Raw genomic sequence first — 25,929 nt, 5'->3', positions numbered from 1 at the left:
ATATTTTATTACATTTGTCACTGGTAGGGAATGACTAAACTTAAAATATCTCTGTTCCTTTATCAAACAAACAGCTGAACATCTGAGACAAAGGGTGTGTCCCAGCATTCCCTCTGTCCGATGCACTGATGTCATGCTGCGTGTGTAATCCTGTGCTGTAGGATGGGGAGCAGTTTGTTTGTGTGTCTGGTGGAGGTCAGTCTGTGGTGTAGTAACTCTAGTGTACTGCTGTGCCGCATGCTGCACAATGCTTTCTATTCTCTGCCAAAATAGAGGACAGTCTGATGGTGGACTTCTCTCCTCTCTCCCTGTTGTCCCTCAATTCTTCGTTAAAAAGGCCCTTTGTGTCCAGTTGAGATCACATGTCACAATATTTGAACAGCTGCAGTGTGTGTTAGTGTGTGTGATGCAGTGATTGTACAGTAATACTGCATGTACGACTGTGCGATGTACAAATGTACCCCTACTCATTTGGTTTGCTTTTTTCAGTTGTTACATTTTCATAACCGTTGTGATCGAGTCTCTTGCAGTCTCTCTGTCTTTTCCAGCATCAAGTTCAAGTTGTTGTTTTTTTTTTAAATGCGTCTCAGCAAAAACGTGTTCTATGTGACAAAAAAGTCAGGAATAGTTCACACAAAAATGCTCTCATCTTTTACCCACCCTTGTGTTAATCCAAGCCCATATAACTTTTTTTCCTTCATAGCCGCTCTTTTCCATGAAAAAGAGTGACGGCAGTGACTGTCAACCTACAAAATGATGAAAAAGCACCATAAAAGTAGTCCATATGGCTCTATTCTTATATAGAATGTTTAAACAGAAAGCAGTGTTTTCGAAAGTCTTATTGGACCATTTTATAGCTTTGAGCGAGAAAATGATTAATGTTTAAATCATTATATATGGCTTTTTATTATATGGCTTAAAGGTTTGAAATATTGCATGTATTTGTATGGATTATTTGGTAACACTTTACAATAAGGTTCGCTAGTTAACATGAACTAATAATGAACTGCACTTCTACAGCATTTGTTAATCTTTGTTAATGTTAATTTCAACATTTACTAATGCTTTATTAAAATCTTGCTTGCATTAGTTAATGAAATATAAAATAACATTAACAATGAACAGCTGTATTTTTATTAACTAACGTTATAACAAATACAGTAACATATGGATTGCTCATGGTTAGTTCATGTTAGTTAATACATTAACTAATGTTAACTAATGAACTATATTGTGAAGTGTTACTGATTACTTGTTATGATACTTTCAATTTATTATTTTATTTTTTAATCTTGGACCACCTCCTGCCTAAATTTCACTTTGTAGTCCATGCTTAAATCTCACTGGCACAACTAAGTGTTTCTGCTGTCCACACTGTTATGCTTTTGTTGCAGTTGACTAATCTGTCATGGAGGCTTGAGATCATTTTAAGCAGAACATATTTACAATATGACATCAGTCAGCTGAGAGCAGGGAAAGGACTCACCCAAATGTTGCAATGCACTCCAGTTTTATTCATCAAAACTTAGAATTATACAATATATATATATATATATATATATATATATATATATATATATTATATATATATATATATATATATATTATATATATATATATATATATATATATATATGTAAATGAGAAAAACAAATGTATAGATAATACGGGGCTGTTGAATACTTGACTCTGAGCAAAGAGTTTTGTAACCCTAGTGAAAAAATAAATATACTAAAATGTATTTGAAATACATGTATTTTATGCTAAGAATACAAATACATTTACATATTTCTGTAATATAAATACCCTGCAATTGTACTTTTGGTATACTTAATTGTTATATTTAAAGTCTGCTAAATTGGACTAATTTTGTACTTAAAGTACTTTAGTTATAGTGCTGAGGTCCAAGTAAAGATACTTTTAGTCGAAATTTTTTTAAATATGGATATTTTTCTTACACGAACACATCACTTTGCTTCAGAAGGTCTTTATTAACCCCCCGGAGCTGTGTGGAGCACTTTTATCATGGATGGATGCACTTTGATGGACTTCAAAACAGAAACGGCCATTCACTGCCATTATAATGCTTGGAAGAGCCAGGACATTTTTAATATAACTCTGATTGTATTTGTCTGAAAGAAGATAGTCATATATACCGAGGATGGCTTGAGGGTGAGTAAATCATGGGCTAATTTTCATTTTTGGGTGAACTAACCCTTTAAGTATATTTGATTGTGCTAAAATGGAACTATTGCAAGAATACTTTAGGTACACTTTAAATATCTTGCATTTAAAGACTGAAATTATAAAGAGATCATACTGTCCTTACTAATGAATGAAAAATGTTTTAGACTTAATATTAAGAAATGTCCATTGTACAATGAAGAAGTACTCCAAATAAAGTTTAATTATTTTTTAAATTATTTAATCTGTTTTTTTTTTAACTCCCAGAAGAAGGCATGTAGCCGAAACGCGTTGGAGTTTTTTAGTGGGTTAATGTGACCAAGCCATAATAATAAAGGCTTTTTAACTTTTGCAATTGAGAGTGCCTTGGAGTTCCTTTTTCCTTTTTGAAAGTTTAATTATTATATTGATACAGTATCAGTAATTCTCAAGCGGTATGTCAGTAAATATGTTAATGGTTTTGTATAAATGTATTTTAAATACATTTAGGTTTTTTTCACAAGGGAAGCTAGCTGAACTTGTCATATAGACTGTTATTCAGGGTCATTTTGTTATGGCTCTTTAAATTACTGCTTGTATTGAAATGGAGTGACAGCGATTGAGTGTGTACTGCTGCGCTTATATAAGAGTGAATCAAGAGACAGAGGGGAATGTTGGCTACTGGGAGTGTGAATGAGAGGGTGAGAGAGGCTCAACTCATTCAACACTGAATTGAAGTGCAATTAAAATGCGGTGAATGATCAAATAAAGAACACATAGTCCTGAGAGGGCCATTCTTTATGTTATTTGAAATTGAATACAAAATACATTATCTGTGTTAGTGCTTGCATATGCATGACATAAAACATCATTTCGGTTGGCCACACAGAACAACAATCCATTCAATTATATCATGTGTTGTGACAGACCATAATTTAAAGTGACATCAAAGTGTTATGCAACACATTTTGCATAAAATATTTGTATTCTAAAATCTAAAATGTCTTATTTCATAAAGGTTTTACGTGTGGTATTACATTTCAAGGTGTCTAGGAAATTAAAGTAAAATAAAATTAAATGTTTGTTTGACTGTCTGAATATATGTTCAAAAGTTTGGGGTTGGAAATATTTTTGAATGTTTTTGAAAGAAGTCTCTGATGCTCACCACAGCTGTATTTATTGGATCAAAAGTACAGTAAAAAAGTAATAAATAATGAAATATTACTACAATTTAAAGGAAGTTCCCTTTCAGTCGCTCACGTCGACGTTACGTCTCCCGTTCCCTCCTTCAGGGAACGAGGGTTACATCAGTAACCGAGACGTTTTTTATTATTTGAATAAAATTTAAAGTGTAATATATAGGGCTGTCAAACGATTAATCGCGATTAATCGCATCCAAAATAAAAGTTTGTGTTTACATAATATATGTGTGTGTGTATGGAGTATAATTATTTTCTATATATAAATACACACACATGCATATATATTTAAGAAAAATGTGTTATTTATATATAAAATATTTAGATATAATATAAATTATATATAATATAAATATATATACACAGTATATACATGCAAATATTTCTTAAATATATACATGCATGTGTGTGTATTTATATATAGAAAATAATTATACACCGTACACACATATATAATGTTAAAACAAACTTTTATTTTGGATGCGATTAATCGCGATTAATCGTTTGACAGCCCTAGTAATATATTTCTGTGATGGCAAAGCTGAATTTTCAGCATCATTACTCCAGTTTTCAGTGTCACATGATCCTTCAGAAATCATTCTAATATGCAGATTTGCTGCTCAAGAAACATTTCTTATTATTATCCGTTTTGAAAAAACAGCTGTGCTTCTTAAAGGGATAGTTCACACAAAATGTTTAGTTATACCATGATTTACTCACCCTCAAGCCATCCTAGGTGTCTAACACAATCTGAGTTATATCTAAAAAATATCCTGGCTCTTCCAAGCCCTATAATGGTAGTGAATGTGGGGCGAGATTTTGAAGCCCAAAAAATGCATCCATCCATCCATCATAAAAATAATCCATACTGCTCCAGGGGGTTGTTAAATGGGTTTTTGTAAGAAAAATATCCATATTTAAAACTTTATTATAGCTATAGCCGTATACACAGGGATCTGCAGCGAACTGACGCAACGCATGACGCAATGTTGAATTTGGAAACGCAGAAGATAGAGCAAAACAAAACACCAGTCACGCATTAGAAGTCTAAAACGAGAAATTTGAAAGAGAAATGTCGGAGGATTTGGATATAAGAGAAGAGGAGCTTGAGTTTATTGCACAGCCCTATTTTTCTAAATTGCGAGAGGCGTCAAAGCTTATAACATTCTCTTCCATAAGAATGCTTGGAAGAGCCAGGATATGTGTTCTGTCTGAAAGAAAAGAGTCATATACACCTAGGATGGCTTGAGGGTGAGTAAATCATGGGATAATTTTCATTTTTAGGTGAACTATCCCTTCAAGTTACTGATGACTTGATTGACTGTAAATCCTTGTGAGTCCAGCTTTTACACTGAACTGCAACCATGATGCAACTGTCTTTAAATCAATTCCTGTCCTCGCAGTCTTACAGACTGACTCACCCTGATCAATACTAATCCTTCATGTCTTACAGAGCGGGATGTCAGCATGTAGTCCAGATGAAATGGCTCATTTGTTGTTACAATAAACATAACAGAAGGGCTCAGAGACTTTTAGTTTCAGTGCTACTATTTATACTCTCTGACTGTGATGTAGGGCAATCACTTATAAATAATGACATTTTGACCCATGCACGGCTCTGTTAGGGATTGCGTTCCACCCCTGGGAACCTCTAGAACATGTTCAAATGTCCTCTAGAATAGTATGAACTGCTCTGCCCTAGAAAAATGTGGTTAAATGAATTATCAGCTTGAGGGCATTATAATGTGTCTAAGGAGAGAGAGCATTACATTTCTTTGGCTGGCCACCAGACATTTGCAGTGTACATATTCATTTTCAAGGAACTGTAGTGTTCAGGAAGACGTATCCTGACATATCCAGATAAATCCAGTATGCAGTAATCCACGATCAGTCCCAGAGGCAGACCACAAGAAGGGCAGAAGATGAGCGGTCTGTACTTTTCTGGACCTGATTAGGAGATATCTGCACAGGTTCTTTGGTGGATTTCATGAGAGGAAATTAAATTTTCATGTTATAGGGTTACTCAGATTTGTGCTGCTTATAAAATACCTGTTGGATCTTTTGACAGGGTATTACATGTGATATGCAGACTGAATCTTACCAGAGTAACCCTTTTGATCTTTTTTTAACATGTTTTATTGGTTTTATTTTCATCCTGTGTAGCTATTTACTCATTTAACTTCTTCCTCTGATACTGACCTTAGTCAGTGTCCTTTTTTGTCAGTCAATCCCATCGATCTACATATTTTTTGAAGTACCACTGAGATTTTAAGTTAGTAATTTAACAACACATTTGCATGTTCACAGGTCTCGGGTGTTGGTTAATGGTCACATGACATGCATGTAAACAAATAAAACTTTTTTTTTATTGAAAATTGTGTATTTTAATTTAACATTTTTATGATTTAGCAAATACCCCTATAGTTCCCTCCTGAACCCCAGTTTTGAAAACCCAGCGTTAGATACAAAATATAAAACAAATTATGTTTTTCGTTTTTAGAATTTTTTTGTACGAAGTCAGTTCCCTTCAAGTTCACACAGTCTTAGCAGACTAACAACCAGTGTACTAGTTCATAATATTCACATGCAAATACGTTCCAAAACGTTTGCTTGAAAAGTACAGTAGTGGCCAAAAGTGATGTCCAGACTAGGATATCTGTTTTTAATGACCCTAAAAGTTTTACTTTGAAAAAAAAAAAATGCATAAAAAAAAAGGACTTATGAAGCATAAATTGATATCACTTATTAATATTTAGTTGGTTCTCTCTTGTTTTTGCGTGTGTTCATAATGTCTTTGTGACAGCCTGCCCATTTGGCATGTTTCATTGAGTTATCACAAATGAAACTATTGACTCCAACCACAACTTGTGCTTATGAAATCTTTAACACAATTTTAATAACATTTGAATAACGGGTGAAAATGTCAAGGCCGGACAGCACTTTTAGCCACTATGTTTGTGCTCTAATCCTTTCAAGTAAATGCCACTTGTTTGATATTTTGTTATTTAATGCAAATACATTTATAGATTTTTAAAGACCACCTATTGAAGTCTTGCCCTACTTTTTTTTTTTGTTACAGAAGACGTTTTGATCAGATGTACGTCACAACAGGAGTGAAAAGACTATCGCAATTTCCAGTTTTAATGCCGATTTTAATTGTGGCTGGAGTGTTCGAATAGATGTTAGTAGATCTCACTGTCTCTTTCGAAGAGTATCAGCTGAGGCCTGATAGGGTTCAGCTTTGCGCTCTATTAGGTTGATGTATCCAGCCCCACCCATTGGTCAATAAAAAGTCTCGTAAATGGGACCCGTGATAATGAGTGCAGTGACTTTAACATGCACCATCATGAGTCATGGACTGTTAAGCATAATGCAGAGAGCCTTGAGTGTACAGAGCCGGCAAAGAAAGGCACTTATACGCACACACACTCAGACCAAATTGAACTGTTTCCTTGCATTGCAGTATGAGTATGCTCTAAATCAGGGCAAGTGCAAGGTCATCTCAAATGTGATCTTATAATGCAGCAGATTTAGTCTAATGAAGAGTGATGCATGGTGTGGAGGACAGAGAGAGTTAAGACAGAGGTCATTGCAACACATTGTGGCATCTCAGCATGAGAGGTTTTCTTCAGGTTATATTTAGATATTGGAGCTTGCTAGGGCAAGCATCTCTGTGACTATTACTTGGAGAAAGAAAACAAATACATGCTTTTAATGTGCGCAGGTTTTATAGATTTGAATGGATGACGCTTGGCAAAATGTTTATGTGCTATTTCACGGGTCTGTTTCTTTGTTTAAAAGTGGCTTTAATCATTTTAATGCTAATGCTAAATGATATCCAATAAAAGTTCAAATGAAATATTTCTGGTGATCCTTCAGAATGGTTATCCTGATTTGGTGCTCAAGAAACATTTGTTATTATTATCAATATTTTTGTAAAAACCATGTGAACAGCTCCGGGTAGAACGTCACTGGTTGCCATCTCGTAATTATGGTTATGACATGGTGTGAACACAGCATAAGCTCATTGTTTTGGTATAGCCGGGTCCACGATGCGCGTACACTTTGTCCTGTGGATGGTCTGCATGTGCTTTAACCTCGTGCACGAGCAGATCCGTTTCCTCGCTAGAGAAGCGTTCATTTTTTTCGCTTGCAAATTCCGCCATGTAAATAGCAAATCCGAGCACAACTGGCTTTAAAAGGGAATGGGAGATGAGACTCTGACCCCCAAAACACCCCCTTTACTCATTAAGAGAATAGAGACAACTCTTTTAGACCATGCGCCGGGCGCGCCGACCATTTTTCCCGCCGTTAAACTAGCAAAAGTGGATTCAGACCTAAGTGCACTTGAGCCTTGCGCTTTAGACCATGTGCTTAGATCGTTAAAATAGGGCCCAAAAAGTGTTTATAAAACAAGCTGCCTATACCCTATACCTTTAAGTCTCTGTAAGATATATTTTACTGAATCAGTTTGTCTAAATGTTATCAAAGGTTATAAGCAGGTTCTCTACAGTGCTTTGTTACATTTTTGGCAAACACAGATTACAAAGAATAATCTGGAAGCAGTCATATTTAAATGCATTGTTTTCTTAACCTTATGCCCATTGCTGTCTGCCAGAGAGAAATAGAAGCCTGACGGTGTTGACAGGTGCTGTATTTTTGTATTCACGGCTGAGACAAACCCTGCCAGTGTAGAGTTGTGGGAGACAAGTCAATACATAATGCATGAAACAGGAGACACTGGTTTGGACATCCTCTCTGATTCTGTTGGACAGCTGTTTATGGGAACAGAAAGACAGAAAGACACCAGACTGGGGCGCCGCTAAGGGGGTAAAAGTTAGGACGATTCTAAGGGCCCAGGCACTTTTGGGGGCCCCAGAGATCGATTTTATTAACGGAATGGGTAGGGGACCCAACCTCATATTCTTTCATAGGGCCCAAAATTGATGGTGGCGCCCCTGACACCAGTGATGGTTCCATCATTGATGGGGGAAAACACACACACACACACACAGCCACTGTTGTCTTTTCACATAGTGAAACAATTCAAAGCATATCAAAATTTTTATTTATTTATTTGATTGTTTATTTGTTTGGTCATTTCATTGGAACCCCATCCTTTCTTGACTGGTTACTGATTAAGACTGTTGTTATTCTGGTTTGGGTGGTGCTAATACTGTAGGTTAGAGGTAAACACTACACTGTGTTTTATGAAGAGTGAAATTTACAGCTATGTTGGAATGTTAATTATGTTAACCACACGCGATAAGTTAATGGCCTCATTTACTTCCATCAAATCGCATTTAACAGCAATTGGTTCCATGTACCCGCATGCCAAGCACGCACTATTTAATGAGGTTTACCATGTGAACACAAACTAGTTTGACTTCAGCAGCTTTATATTTAATTTATTACGGCTCTCTGGAATATTTGATTATGATTGGCCCATTTTGGTAAGATCAAATATTTTTATATAATGACCAATAATTGACCATTGTCCCAAACAACCGTGCTAGTTTCATGTCTCTCATATCACGCTATATGGTCTCTTCTTAAAAAATTTTTTCACATTTAAACTCAAATAAATCATACTTTATGTCCATTTATGTTTTTATTTGGTAAGTAGTCAGGAAATACATCATATAAATCAATGTTGAACAAATAAACCCTGACAGGCCGGGGGATCTGGATTTCTCACTGTATTTGGAAAACAAAAAAAAACAGTCCCTCATTTCCTTACTGTTTCCCAACCCTGGACTGATCAGAACCCACAACGGTCCCACTACAATCTATGAATACCACAGCTACATATTTTATGACTTTGTGTAGTCAAAAAGCCACTTCCTACAAACACTCAAGCTTTTTCAAACCAAGTGTGAAGCGAACAGTTCCACAGTGTGTCATGTATTTCCCCCCCCCTGTTTTTAGTGAGGCATTTAAATGACTTTAACAGCTCTGCATTCTGACCACAGTTCAATTTTTCTGCCTGTAAAAGAACCACAAACCTGTGGCTGTTTCTCATCATATAATTGCAGCAATTTAACTTCATCTACATGTCTTTTTTGGCATTTTGTCCCATGCAGAATTTTTCTTATCTTCACTCAAATAGTGGCAAGGCACTTTTGTTGTTATTTTAGGGTAGAAAAGGCTATTTTAATATAAAGAGCTCATTCAGAAGGACTATCGTAACAGGTAATTCTGCCCACAACTCCCACTTACCGTCATCTAATAAAAGAATAATCACTGATTTATTGTTACAGGCCAGACAAATCATGATATCACAAACTGTGCTAAAAAGAGTTGCCATTTCACCAGACAACTGCATGTCAATGGAGCAACAAGCTCAGAGGTAGCAAGTCATTACTGTTCCAAACTGTTATTTTTTTTAGTTCCCATACTGCCCTACAGACTATACAAACAGAGACTCAAACCTTGCAGACTAAACCAGCCATGAGACTCTGTTGCACCTTTGTCTGTTTTGAGTTAGTGAGTTTCATTTCCCAAACCAGTCAGTCCATCTTGAGTACAAGACAGAATGTGACCATGGCCAGATTAAATTACAATCAACGTGGATGTTTAAGTCATTTAAACTTCAATTACATAAAAAAAAAAAAAGTTTAATCTTGTATAACTTTATTTAAAAAGTTGAAAATTGCTTAACTTATTTTAATGTAATGTAAAAACGAATTGATCATATAACTTTTTACAGTGAAGATTTTCTCAAGCACTTTTTTTACACTTGTTATTTTTCTCAATTCATTATTCTCATTATTTTTTTAAAGCTGTCATTATTCTCAAAGGTGATTCATCATTAATAATTTAGGGCTATTCTCGTCATTAATTATTAATCTTTACATGTATGTAAACAATAATGCACTATTCAGATTACTATTTAAATTATTTAAACATTTAAATAGTTCTGCTTTTTAATTTGTCAAAAGTTCAAAAAGTCACTGTATTGCTATTTGTATTTAATAATTCTTTAAAATAAATGTATATTTATTAAAAATATACTATGGTTCAACGACTTACAACAACAAATTATTTACAATAATTGAAATATTATGTGATTGTTTAAATACTTTTAATCATATGGACCACAAAACCATTCATAAGTCTCACGGGTATATTTGTGGCAATAGCCAACAAAACAATGTATGGGTCAAAATTTTCGATTTTTCTTTTATGCCAAAAATAAAACAATGAAGATTTTTTGTAAATTTCCTACCTTAGATATATCAAAAATGTATTTTTGTGAGTGGATGCAGAAAAATCGCCAACAGAAATGGAGAACTTTAAAGGCGATTTTCTCAATATTTCGATTTTTTTTGCACCCTTAGATTCCAAATTTTCGAATAGTTGTATCTCAGCCAAATATTGTCCTATCCTAACAAATCATAAATCAATGGAAAGCTTATTTATTCAGCTTTCAGATGATGTATAAAGACTGGTTAAGACTTATAAGACTGGTTTTGTGGTCCAGGGTCACATATTAAATAAATATCTTATAAATAAATTATAAGTATAAGTTAAATAAATATTATGTATAAATAATATAAAAAAAATAATAATAAGAATGCAGAGTTTTGTGTATCAGTAATGAAACTTTTAAGTTGTGAAGTTGTGCTTATTTTTTTAATAAAATAACATCAAACAAATGTATTAGGCCTAAAAACAGGCTTCAACAATAATACATTTTATTTAGGAGAAATATGACCTAAGTTCTTGACAGTTTTGTAAGATTCACCAATATATAACTCAATCATCAGATCACTTATGAAACACAGCTATGCAGCATATGTAGGTTACAGTATGCTGCTTTTCATAACTGTGCACATTTGCACGCATCATATAGTATCTCACAAATCTCACACTCGGCCGCTAGCCCATAACGCCGCTGCATCTGTCCAGTGTCTGTAGTGACTTAAAATAAGCCCTCTCGACAGGAGTGCCTGCTCATGGCCAGCGGGTCAAGCTGCCACACTTGGGAGGGTGCAGGAATGCCTGGCCGTCTTGTTGGTGTGTTATTTTTGTATCCTGGCTCCCTGCTGCTGGTACATTTTGTACACGTAAGGCGTGCGCACACAGTAGAGTCAGTCAAACTTAACCTCACATCCATACCCACCTCCTCAAGAAGCCCATTGTGTCTTCGCAGGGAGGATTTTCTTTGTAAACCAGTGATATTGCAGGGAGGAGGGGTCATCGCCTGCTTTTGCTCCCTCCTGGTCATGTGACACATTCCCCTTCCAGTAACCATGGCAACCAGCACTGGTCCAGCCTGTATCTTGCTGTTGTGAGAAGGGGAGGAAAGAGGGAAAGAAAAAGAGAGGAGAGAAAGCTTAAGATAAACATACTCTTCCCAGCAGCTGAGAGATTTAAGTAAGTGTCATTGACTTGGCTTCTTTGCTTTGATTCAGTACTGCTTAGTGTGCATGCTGTAGAATAAATAAGAGCCATCCTTTCTGGCTGATTTGTTGTGATGGATGACATCATTACATATTCATGTAGATATGAGATGCTGCAAGTGCTAGCGTGCGATGCTAACAAAACAGGGCTGCAGATGCAAACAATCATCAGAGAGATATTATAATCCCCATCTGGAATATTATGGGTGGATCCCTTGAATTCGTTTTAATAACCTGGGATGGAGTCTCAGTGGGATGCGTGCTTCCCAGGCTCCCATTAGCTTTTCATAACGGCTCTTCTCCTGTTTCTTCAGTTGTGATGGAGGAATCAGGCCTTGTGTTCTCCGTTTAATTAGTAAATGTGCCGACTAGAAGCTCAATTCTGGGTCACCCTGTTCTGCTGTGGAACATCCATTTGTGGAATGTCCTTGTGATGGTGGAGGAGAGATACAGTGTTGTTATATTGCACATAGATCTGAACCTAGTCATCATTTTATGCGTGAAGAATCAGACTGTATTAGAGTTTTGTAAGATTTGATTGATCATTTGAAAGAATAGTCGGTTAAGTACAGAAAATCTCAAAGAAAAATCTTAAGAGAGAGAGAGCTAGATTATGAAACAAGAAATTAAATTGTATTTATAAATATAAAAATGTAAGGTATGTTTGTGCGATCAGTGCATTAAGATTGCAACTTGCATTTGATCTTAAAATGACTTATTTGAATTTGTCCCAGATATTGACAGACAGCTGAATGTTATCTTACAGAAAGTAACAGTGATTTTGAGAAAAGTTTTCTATGGAACAATTTCTGCTAACTCTTGCTAGCTAGAAACAACTTATCACAAGGTCAAAGCACAAATATGACTATTTCAATAACTATTTAAAACATTTTGTTCTGCTTTGTCTCTGATTTAAGTCATTCTATTGCATATATATATATATATATATATATATATATATATATATATATATATATATATATAATTATTTTAAATAATATATCAAAATATTTTTTAATTATTGATTCCAAGTGCTATTTTATTATTGTAATATACTGTTTTATTGACTTTACATTAGAAGGGTTTTTTTGTTGTTGTTGTAGTCCTCAGTAAATCACATAAAAGAGTAGAGCTATTGCATCTGTATATCTTGTAGCATCTGTTGGTCCAAGTTTTCAATATAAATGACAGAGCCTTTGTTTATGGTTATGTTGGGCTTCTTTGTTTTTCAGGAACACAGGCATTTCTTTCTCTCTGAACTGTAGATTAAGTCATTTCTTTGTGGAATCGGTGTGTTTAGATTCTCTTCTTTGTGCCGTAATACCAAACAGATGTAGACTGTCATCACATGAATTATGTGTCTAGTCTGAGAAGTCTAGCTTTTAACTTGCTCGTATTTAGATTTTAGGAGCCCTTAAATTATCCTTTCAATGTGCAATAATGACCTAATTAGTGCTGACGAAAGTATCAGTATTAGTAGGGTTTGAGATTTGAACAAACCACTAACCTCATTTATTACATTTTGGAATGTAACTTGTCCCTGCATTGTTTTTGTTGTAGATGTGAATTTCTTAGTGATCAAAAAATTAATAAATAAAAAATATATCAAAATGTAATAGATTTAAACTGGAGGGATGAGAGACATATAATAAGCAATCACCCAGAACACCCTAGTAACCACATAGCAACAACCTAGCAACCAAGTTTTGTATAAGCAAGCGTCATTAGATATAAAAAAAATCTAGTTAGATCTAACTTTTTAATGCCTGTAGCCCTGTACTTTATTGCATTTTAGAGAACCCCCTGACTGCGTTTAGAGTATTTGCTGCTATATCTTTCTAAATGACTCCACTACTAAAGAATGTTCTTTTCACATTTTCTGGAGCAGCACATATAGTTAAGCAGTGTGAAATCTGCTATCTTGCCAGGATCTGGGAGCACACTGTAAATCATTCTGGAAAAGGAGATATGCTTAAATATTACTGTGGAGCTGGAAACTGTGAAGTTAAATTTGAAGGTGAAGTTCTTCAGATTTGCTAACAAGACTAATAGATTGGACATGTGAAATGGTTGTATATATACACACTAATGTTCAAAAGCTTTTGAAAGATATGCTCACCAAGGCTGCATTTATTAATCATACATACAGTAAAAAACTGAAATATTATTACAATTTAAAATATTTTTTCCTATTATATATTAAAATGCCATTTGTTCCTTTATTCTTTGTCTTCTTAAACCGAATACATACATATATATATATATATATATATATATATATATATATATACTGTATATATATATATATATATATATATATACAGTATATATATATATATATATATATATATATATATATATATATATATATATATATATTGTTGTAACATTCTAAAGATCTACAGTCACTTTTGATCAATTTAATGTATCTGTGCTTTATATAAGCATTCATTAATAAAAAAAAACGTACTGACTATTATATATATATATATATATATATATATATATATATATATATATATATATATATATATATATATATATATATATATATAATTTCTTGAAAACTTTGTTTTATTATACCATATATATATTACTTTACCATATATTACTTTTGTATAATCATTGTGTTAAATTGTGTGTGTGTGTATGTGTGTGTGTGTGTGTGTGTGCATTCATTAATTAATTAATTATAAAAAAAAGTTATCTTCACTTATGGGGTGAAGAAATATGCCCACAACAGCTTGTTTTGATGGACGGCATATTTAATGTGGCATAACACAGGAGGCTAAAGCTGTGGTTGATGCTGTGGCTCAACATAGAGAAATAAACTAAAACCATCTGCACTAGAATCTATGCACTTCATAAAAAACGAAAGAAAGTCACAATATGGCGCATACCCTTGGGGAGAACGTTTGGCTCATATGCACGCTCTGTTACTGTTCTGGTAATAGATTTAACACAAGATGTTACTGATTTTTATAGCATAGAATCCTGAATCACATACTCTGAATCTATTAATTCATAATAGCCCATTAAAGGTGTAATTTGAAATAAACATTATAAAAAGTTACCCATTTCACCTTTACGGTTCTGCAGTCACACTTTAAGTGGGTGTTCAGTGAGTGTTGCTGTGGAGCTGATATATTATTCAACACTCAAAGACAGGAACAGTGCTTTCCGTTTAAAGGTATACAATCATGTACCCACGAACACCTCAAACAGTTTGAACATCAACAGATAAGTGGATATTTTTACATTGCTATCTTGTGTTTGTCCCTTTGCATCATGTTCAAGAGCAATCACTGTTCTCCTCCATCACAAAGGTTACATGACAGTTTTGTTTTTTTGTTTTAGATACCAATTGCTTCTTCCGGTGCAAAATGTGTTCATATAGTTTCAGTTTGCATCCTGGGAGCAATGATTTCCCAACAGTCTTTCCTTGTCTTTTCTAAAATCACTAGACTTTTTTTTTTTTTGGCTCTGTAGAAGAAAAACAAGTCATATTCAGCAATGTTTATTTTTTGTGAGTTCCAGATCTTAGCTTGAAGCCTGTCAACACAATGAAACCAACTTAATAGCTTTGTCTGTCAGAAAAATAAATACAACTTTTATAAGATGTCCTCGCCCTTTTCTGGGCCTGTATTTGGTTTAGAAAACCATACAGAATGATCAAGGAACCAATCTGCTTTTTTTCCCCCCACACTGGTTGGATGAAGGGACACTCAATTTTCTCAACCAGCTTGCATTTATAACTCTAAAAGACTGGGTAAAATCCCAGAGGTCATAGTGGTTTAGTGTACCCATAACCACTGCTGTTTAAATTGCCACATATGACATTGGCTGCTCCCTGTCCAGACAGAGCAGTCTTTGCTGAATGACACATTTGCCCGGTTTCACAGACAAGGTTTAAGCCTACTATAGTCCCAGACTAAAGTGCATGTTTGATGAAAGTAACTTGCACTGACATATCTTGCACTGGCTCATCTGCCATTGTTTTTGCTCAAGATGCACACCAGCAATGTTTTTTTTTTTCTAAGGCACGTTTAAAAAAAACTGAAATATCCTAATTTTACTAAGGCCTACTCCTGGCTTAATCTAAGCCCTATCTATGAAACCTGGCCATTATAAGTCATCAGCATTAGGCACTTTAAACAAACTGAAAAGCATGACCTATTGCTTATTATTGCTTATTGCTAACCTATTGGAATTAAATATCAAATTCTGGAAGAAAATAAATAAATAAATGAAAGTCGGTTTTAGTCACTACAGGCAAAACTTGCATTACAAAACATTTGTCTTAATGTGCTGTGATTAATGAATGGGAAGTATGGTGATACATGTTAGTTAAAATGTATCTCATTTAGGCCTACCTTAAAATAAATAAATAAATACTACTAATAATAACGAATAACAATAATATGAACCAACATTTCATCTAAATTCGTTATTGACCCTAACGACAGAAATAAAGAAGTAGATGTGGTCTTAAAACACTGAACAGATCACAAAAGTGAGGAGTCCCAAAACCTGAGAACGACCTTGCCTGGTGACGTCAATTTGAGCAAACCAATCAGATTAAACCTTGGCAGTGTACCGCCCATTGCTGCCAAAAGTAGGGGGAGTGGAGCCAAGTAGTGTTCTTTCATAACCGCCGTGCGCTTTCAGTGAAATACAGCGGAATAAATCCACTGTAAACGCAGTTATACTTTATTGCCTTGCGGACTATAATCATCTCATACGTGCCTGTTTACTCGTTAGGAAAAAAAATCACGTAGGATCTGTTTTCCTCCCCCCTTCTGCTCAATGGTGTGGGATCCTCCTTTTCTCTCGCATTAGCGCCTTTCTGGTGCTGCAGTATGAACGGACACACACAGCCAGGCGGACTGAACTAGTACCTGCGGATTTCGGTTAAAATGTTTTGCGCTGGTGTGGGATTTTGGAAACGACTTCAAGACGGACACGTGGAATAAAACTATGTCATCGTTTTGAAATTAGTTCTGGTGAAGTGCACAGGCAAACGCGTGTCATTGTTTATTGCAAGGATCCATGAAATAAAGGTAAGCATCGACTGCGGTGATTGTTGTTTAGAAACGGATACTTATTTGCTGACTGGTGGTGGAAAGTCCGATTCATTTCACCGAACCGGTTCTTTTGAACAGTTCGTTTCAAAGAACCGGGTCAAAAACCGATTGAATGGCCTTTATGTTATTATTCTTGTTCCATAATTTATGTTTTATTCGTTTTTTTTTTTTTTGTCGATTAGGCTTTATTAATAAGGTAGTTTATTTTAATCATGTGACCCAGTTCAGTTTGGTGCAGGTAATTCATTCATGGTTCAGCTCATGGTAACAAATTTGCATGAAACAATACTAAATTCATGTAAGGTACTCATGTATTCATCTCTCTGTTCTCATAAACCCGTTCCCAGAACGTTTTATTTGTAACATTTCTGTGATTCTGGTGTTAAAGTAACTTATATTTCGTCCCATCTGTCAAATCATCGGTTCACTCCATGCTCTTCTTAGTATCACAGCTCAGTTATCAGTTGTCGGTTCATTGCGTTTCAGACATGTTTGAAAAGATATGTTCCTCTGGTGTCGGTTCAGTGAATCAGTGAGTTGTTATTTGGAGAACGGCTCGGTCCAATTCAGTCCGATTCCTGAGCGAATCGTTCAGATCGTGTAATGCATCAAACTCTCTTACGGAGATAAATAGTTAAATCTTTTGACACAGTGACCAACATTAAAATAAGATGAAAAACCTGTCGTAATTTATTATTTACGCTAAGTTTCAACGATTGATTAGCGTTTCGTTTCATAACCAAATTCGAAGCTGTCCGTCGTGTATACGTTACATTCCAGCGTACCAAACGGACGCCTGTTTGTTTAAATTGTATTATTACACATTGAAGGAATAACTCACCCATAAATTAAAATGGTCCACTCACCTCCATGTTGTTGCAAACTTGTATTTATTAATTTATGGAACACAAAACGAGGTGCACGCTGAATGACAGGCTGAGTCACCATTCCCATACATTGCTTCTTTTCCATACAGTGAAAGCGAATGGTGACTTGAGTCTGTCAAAATGCCTTCCCTCATTTGTGTTTCACAGCTTGAATTCACAATATTAATAACTCATTAGTCAGTGTACATACATTGACATGTGGGACTAACTATTTGGATGTACAATAACTCATTTGTATAATGTTAGTGTTACAAGATGTGCAAAAACAACACACCGCTCATGTAAATGTGAAATATGACATTAATGAATTATGGATGTGCTTATTTAGACTGCTGCATTCCATGCAGGATTCCTCTGGTCTTTTATGGAGAAATATGTATGGCAACACTGAACTAACCCCTTAGTGAAGGTTACATTTGTGTCATCACCTTTGCTTCTGATAATCTCATATTGCTGTGATGTTTGCCCATGACCACTCATAAGATAAATGTACAACTTGGCTTTGACTGAGACTCTTTAATCTGACCTCTGTCTTGTCTTGCTGACCCACATTTCTATTTTGGACAAAAACCTTTTTTCCACCCCTTGACCTTTGTTATGTATGTGGCACTAATGGTTTTTATTGATTTGATCTTGATGTTTAGCTGATGCATTGCATGCATGCTGTTTACATGCAATTAGTAAAGGTTTATGGTTAGTATTTCAACATAGATTGTCATATTTTAATGTTATAGTTTAGTTATGAATGTTATTTAGAAGGTTATAAAGCAACAGATATTATGAATCCTTTTTGTACCTTAAATCGTCCTTTTGTCTTTGTTCATAGTCAGGTCAGTGCGAAGACAGACAAAGACTCTTTTGCTGACTCAGCTCAAACCCAGCTGATTATTTTGGCAAGTATGCCAGGCTTAGATTAGATGTTTGACTTTCTAACAGCAACCATCAGTGTGTGAGAGGCTGTTTTTTATTTTAATTGGGAGCTAGAAATGAAAGGACTGTGGGGTAGATCTACTCAACTGTGACCAGTTAAACGAAAGTTAAGTAACATTTACCTCTTTTTTTTTTTTGGAGCTCCGGAGTGATGCATTTAATACAGAGTTCTTCTTTCCGAATGCAAACTGGCAGACAGTGAAAGATCATGCTGTGGGCACTGACTGGGTTGGCCATAAAAGGAGATGTCTGCAAGTTTTGGCAGTATTGTTTAGGTCTTGGTGCTGCAGGTATTTATTGCCAACATTTTTGATTTTCAAATTCTGCACTGGCTTGGCCAGAGGTTGTAACAGAAATGTCACGGAAGTGGAATTAAAGGGATCAGTTTACTCCTAGGGAAGAGAGAGCAAGTAATTCTGTTCATCTCTGTTAATGTGTTAGATTTGAGTGTTTTCTAATAATTTAAATTGTTCATAAAAAGTGAATTTACATGCAATTTATTAAGATTATTTTACTTATGAATTATTTATTTATATAGGCTAGCCTATCTGAATCATGTCTTTCCTAAAAAAAAAAAAAATTGTTCATTTCATTTGATCTTGAAACGTGTGCATATTTTTCTCCTTTAAATGATTCCCAATCTTTTCAAAGTTATGAATTTGGAATGGTTATATAGATTTGTTTTCGGAAAGTAGAATAATCACTAGACTGATCAGGCTTATCTTCCATCCTTGTGATTATTTTTTTTTTATTATTATTTTTTTTATCTGTGCAATCAGAGATAAGAATAGCTTAGTGCAAATTTGATAGTTTGGCAAATGCTTTTTATGGATGCACACAATGCACTCATGCTTTTTAAACTCATCATGTAAAATTTGATCACGTAGCACACGGCCTGATGTATTGTTGTACATTTTATATGAAAGGCAAGATGTAAGTGGTTGTCTTTAGATTGGCAGAGAACCTCTAATGGAAAGAACAGCCGCTAAAGCTGCTCTGCAGGAGTTTATTTAATTAAACTTGTTTTAAATTAGCAGAACTTAGTTGCACTTCCTCTAGCTCACTGCCACTGCGTCTGTTAATTTTTGAACATCTCTGGAATCTGATGAGTCACAAAAGATGCCAGAGACGTTAGTCCGGTGTGTTTTTGAGTGACTCTTTAAGTTCAGTTTGAAACGGTTTGCTTGTATACTGCAGGAATCATGGGAAACATGGCAGTTTTTTGCTTTATGACAGATATTCTAATCTAACATTTGTGTTATGGGCAAAAACTAGATAATAAAATTTTCCTACTGAAATGTCTTTGTGATTTTATGAGATTAATGTGAAAAGGATGTTTGTTTAGGAATGAGGAATGTTCGATTAGGCTATGTTTTTCAAAAGAACCCTGAACCGAAGAATGTGATCAATCAATGTCACTAAAGTATTTTTTGGCTTTTAAGGAAAAAAGCCTTTTTTCTTGAATGCTTCTTAGTGTTACAATTAAGTGACCAGACAAGGGGGAGTGTTAGGGAAACCTTTTTGGAAAGAATCCCTATTTTTACTGTTTGTTAGGTGCGGCTTGTGCAGAAATTACACACTGCTACTAACCTTCACTCTTTTTATCTCTGCTTTTCAAAGACATCATCCTACTATGTACTGCATTAAAGCCGACATGAAATCAAAATTGCCTCATGTCTTGTGGTGAACAATTCATCCGTACAAATTAAAGCTACACTGTGTGATAATTTCCCCCATCTAGCGTTGAAATTGTATATGACTACCCAGTGAATATTTGTTTCTGTTCCTTTCAATTTCGAGCGTGTTTTAACTCCTACGGTGGCTGTATTATTCCAAGATTAACATGGCTTCCAGTTCGACTTCGTCCAATTGCGCCTTTAAAACCTGTGATCCGTCGCAGCACAGATTTATGTTACAAGGTAAACGATACTTTTTCACCATTGACGTGAGGAAAAGTAACGCAAGTTATACTAGAGGTCGTTCTGGCGAGTATAAAACTATAAAACTTCGAATTTACACAAATAGGCTGGATTACCTGCCGAGAAGAAAGCAGGTAACTTCGGCGTCCGTTTTAAAATCTTTGCTCCTCATGAGCTCTTTCCATCTGGGAAAAGTTACTCCAATATTGACTTTGGTCTTGCTGATTTGCCTGTCGCGTTGACGTTTTAATTCTCTCTTTCGCTTCCTTGGAGACTCTGCTACATGTCCTCGAAAATAGGCGTGATCCTCCATCAGCAATCTTTCAAATCTGCTGGCAGTCGCGAGTAATCTCCCTCTCGCATTCGTCTCTGTGTCACTGAGTGTAAAGCGCGAAAGGCGAAGCTTGAATTTACAGGTATGTCCCTCTTTGGCTAATGTAGTTTCAAGATGGAGGGGCAAAATGGCGACCGGCATTCGAACCCCTCACCCGTATGTACTTTCAATGGCAGATTATAAACTTACGAGAATACTTTATTACTTGAAAGAAGTAAATATACATTAATGAGCACATATATTTTTGGAAGAACTAAGTGTTTTTTGCTAAGAATCAACTAAAAAAATTACACAGTGTCGCTTTAATAAAAAAATAAATAAAAAAAAGAACCTTTAATAATTGTCTTCGTAATCTTTAATCGAAATATGAAAATGTTTTGTGATGACGACAGTGTGACGGCTTGGGTAGAACATCCCCTCCTACTGTCTGGCTTTATTTAACTCCACTTTTAGACATACACTTGTGAACTTCCCTAAGTACTTCCCCTTGGGGGGAATCCATGTCGAAGTTCAACTTTGTCAAGTGGGCCAGAGTAGTTTATTTGAACAGACTCTCGACCCCTCGATTTTAACCAAGTGAGCAAATCTAATAAATATGTACACTTCAGGCAGATCCATGGACCACAATTCAATACGATTGTGACATCACAGCATGTCACGCTTAATTTGCCCCCACCCCACACAACTCTAGTGTATGATATTAGAGTTATTTAATTTAACCGCTACCTTTAGCTGACTGTCTTTTTGACACAATTATAGTTTATTGTATTGTTGTTTTTTTCCGTTTTTTCAATATTATTTAATAAATATATTAATAATATTTTATATTTGTTTAGATTTAATTTTTTTAACATTCTGATCCCAAGCATACATACAGGCTTATAGAATGGTGCGTAAACAAATTCATAAAGAAAAAAAAAAACTAGCCTAAATAATAAATCAACTCCATTTCGGATTCCAAGGGCTTATAGGGCATTCCATTTAAACCCGTTACACACAGAATGAATCAATTAGCTCTCTATGTTTTTACTATACACACTTTAGATCTCAGGTGGTTCCCAAATAGTAACATTATATTTAGGGATGCACGATATTTATCAGACAGATAAATTATCGGGTGATATAAATGACATCATTTTTATTGCTCCGATAAATAAATGAAATCCGATAACTAGGTCCGATAAAGTACGTTTGCTGGTAAAACAATCAATCAGTCTGATTTATCCGAGATTCATTCACTTTCCTAGTGCAAATGACTGCAGCTTTAAAACTGTGTCACGACTCGCGGAACCGATATTACGACAAAGTAATGGTATTTATAGTCCTTGATGACCAACCTTTTTCCGTGGTCAAGGATTCAGGATTTCGACGTGATACTTTGGAGGAGGGTTAGATGTTGAGTAGTGCAAATTGGAAATCATTTTAAGTTTAGTATTATTATTTATTCTATGTTAAACTATGTAATTTCAGATAAATCTCATCTAGGATGAGACCACTTTTGAGGATGCAGATACACTTTATTTTAGTTAAGGATGCACTTTTGTTTTCGAGGTTGACAAATGTCATTACATTTTATTTTGTATTTGAAAAACGTGACTACCTTCCTCATCCTCATGCACTAAAGGTTGAATAGATTCATTTCTTTGTTATGCATGAAATACTTTTAATAATAATGTGAGGTTAATGAGTTGCTAGCCTAAGGGTGCTTTCACACCTAACTCATTTAGTTCGGTTGAATCGCATTCGCACTAGGGATGGGACGAAATATCGTTTGACGAAATATCGCGATACAAAACGTGACGAAACGCATCGAGGTCGAAAAAAATGGATCGCGAAATAAAGATAGATGGCACTGCTGCATGATTTGCGTAGTATATAAATAATTTAGTGTATTATATGTGTGTGTATGTATATGGGGCAGACATACAGTCTATGGTGGCAGGCTGGCAGCACCATCTGCTGATCAAGCAGGGTAAAACTAAAGGCCATTGCACACTGAGTCCGAAATTTTCGTATGCGTTTTTTCGTGTTCGTCAGCCTTAAAATTCGTCACGCACAGAAACCTTGCACACTGAGTCCGATGCGTATTTATTAAACCTTTGCGGAAAAAAAACGCAAAAAATACAAAAAGATTCGTCAAGCAGTGAGGATGAATTTGTTGCACTCTTTCTTCTTAAAAAGAAAAAAAGAAAGGAAATATTGGGTCCATCCAATCCTGAGATTGCGCCGAGAGGAAGGAGAGTTTCACCTCCTTATCAAGGAGTTGCGAAATTATTCCGAGCGATTCAAAATTTACCTCAGAATGTCAGTGGAACAGTTTGATGCTTTGCTAGGGATACTGGAGCCACATATTAAAAAGAAGACCACCAACTTCCGTGAACCAGTCGATCCTGAACAGGCAGTATGTCTATGGACGGACACGCACACACACATACACACACGCGCGCGCGGCCGGCAGAAGCGCTGGGCAGACAGAACAGCTGTATACAGGTTATATTTTATTCTGTGTCTTTGTAATCCGCATTTTGTTTTTCATACAGTACTGCGAGACGAAGTGTATCAACTTGTCAGACGTCATTCTGGATTTTGTCGTTCGCTTGTACGGTGGCTCTGAATTTTCAAAAAACCTCTCAAAACACTGTCTGTGGATGCGAAAAACGCAGAAAACCGAACCCAATCCGAATTATTTTTTTTACGGACGAAAATTTCGTAGGTCAGTGTGCAAGCGTGATTGACATAACGTGAGGTCGAATTTTTTTTTAACGTGCGAAAATTTCAAATGCGAATTTCGGACTCGTGTGCAATGGCCTTAAGACTGTGTGTAAGCTATGCCATGCTGTCATTCCGTACACCACATCCAACACATCAAACATGAACCACCACCTTCAACGTCACCATAATAAGTTGTTGTTATACAGTAATATTTTTTTCTTTTTTGATATCGTATCGTGACGTATCGTATCGTGACCCTGTCATATCGAGGTGCATCGTATCGTGAGTTTAAGTGTATCGTCCCATCCCTAATTCGCACTAGAGTTCGTTTTCCCCATTGGTGCGGTTCGGAAGTGGACCAAACAAGCAAGGTCACGGTTCGCTTTCATGCAAACTCTGGAGCGGTTCGTTTGTGGCCAAAGAACTGCTGTAGTCAGCTGCGCTGTGCATTATGGGATGAGGAGAAATGTTTGTTGACAGTTTGCACTTTAAGCATGGCAGCTCGCGGACAAACTTGGAGTTGTGAGGAGGTGCCTAATATAAATTATTAACGTTATTTTCGAGCCGCATCCTTGCTTCATTCTCAAATATTATTGTTTGTCTAAAGTGGTGTAGACAAACTATATAATAAAATATGACCAGGGATACATTCAGCCCACGCAGTCGTCTCTCCATAGTAAACAGCGACGTGTTGTCTGCCGGATTTTCCACCTCTTTGTTTACTTCCGGGAGTTCTATTGGAATTTTCCCGCACGTTAATTCTGACCGATCGAAGTGCAGTTATGGAAATGCGTTCAAGGCACATCTGGCCAACGAGTGATGTGGATGTTGTCACGTGACTGCATTTTGGTTCGTTTTGTCAACTCATAAACTGATTCGGACCAGAGCGATCAGTGTGGTGTGAAAAGGAACCAAAACGCCTGAAAAATGCTACAAAGTATAATTTTTCACCCTTGGTCAGGACTAAATGAATCGAACTACAGATGTGAAAGCACCCTAAGTGCAGATAAACCATAGTTCTGTCAAAGTAATGTTAAACCCTTTCTGTTACTAAGGGTGTATTCACACCAGGAAAGTCCGATAGTTCACTTGCTTTGGTCCGGACCAAATGCAATGTTGATTTTTTTTGTTTGGTACGGTTCGCTTTCACACTGCTCTTTTTGCAAGTGAACCAAAATTTGTAAACAAAACCACACGTGTGCTAAGGTCGTCCATTCATTGGACAGGATTTTTTTTTTTTTTTTTTTTTAATCAACCTGCCAGTTGTCCTGATCGGGAATAGTGGTGTTATACTTACTTATCTATATCTAAGGCTTTCTTATTGATATGCATTTATTGTTGTAGTGTATTTATTGTTTTCTCTTAACCATCAACCTAGAGACTGCAGATGAAAATGAGCCTGTATGGCTAAATCTGGCACATTTACATTTTGGACTTTGTCCTCATGTTGATTAATGTGCGCTGTCCCTTTTAAATAAAGAAATAATAAAAAAAGAATTCTCAAGCAGGGAAAAGCAGGAAGTGCAAAAACAGGCTCAGCATGGAGATATTTCGTAATGCAATATTTGTTCTTTTACTGATTTGGTGTTATTCTCTACAAACGCAATATTAAGAAACTATTGAGCATATGACAAAATGTCATCTATACGATGTTGTAATTAGATTTTGAGAAGACGACGATGTGCTGCAAGTACGGTTCCGGCGGAGAGAACGTGCTTTTAAACCATTTGCGCGGTAATACAAAAGAGAACGCTCTGTCTGTGAATGCACACACGGCTCGCAGAAAGACGCGCAACAGTATCGCGTGCACAGACAGCGCGCCGGAATTCTCTTTCTCTTTCGCGCTTGAACGAACAATAACACATGCACAGCATTATGCCAAAATGTCCGTTTTGTTAAGTATCCTCATAAGAGCAGTCAAATAAAAAGGCGCAGTTTTCTGCAGTTGGGTCGGTTCATGTTCACACCGTAAACGAACCGTACCAGAGTTCGTTTGGAACCGTACCGAGACCACCTCTTCAGCTGGGTCTCGGTTCGATTGTTTGGTCCGCACCCGAGTTCGATTGCTGTATTCACACCTGCCCAAAAGGTCCGCACCAAGGGGGGAAACGAACTTGAGTTCGATTCAATCGAACCAAACAAGGCAGGTGTGAATACACCCTAAGTATTGTGGTGCCTTGCACAAAAAATAAAAACATTTGAAGAGTCAGGACTGATGTTTGCTATTATAGTTAGTTAGGCCAGAGCTACTAAAATATCAGTTTCATCAGTGAATCTTAGATTTTCTATTCTCCTG

The 25,929-nt window shown here is 35.9% G+C and overlaps 1 protein-coding gene across 1 annotated transcript in view; it reads left to right on the top strand.

Moving 5' to 3' along the window:
• mical3a (microtubule associated monooxygenase, calponin and LIM domain containing 3a) overlaps nt 1-25,929 on the top strand; it is a 122,860-nt gene that overhangs the window by 13,052 nt on the left and 83,879 nt on the right. The window contains exon 2 of the mRNA XM_079873756.1: nt 11,518-11,741. The gene's annotated coding sequence lies outside the window, so the exon portion shown is untranslated. The remainder of the gene's footprint in view (nt 1-11,517; nt 11,742-25,929) is intronic.

The sequence above is a fragment of the Squalius cephalus genome, assembly GCF_949319135.1.
Source record: "Squalius cephalus genome assembly, chromosome: 6".
Taxonomy (NCBI): domain Eukaryota; kingdom Metazoa; phylum Chordata; class Actinopteri; order Cypriniformes; family Leuciscidae; genus Squalius; species Squalius cephalus.
The sequence above is the reverse complement of the archived record's forward strand: the minus strand, read 5'-3'. Positions and strand labels throughout refer to the sequence as shown.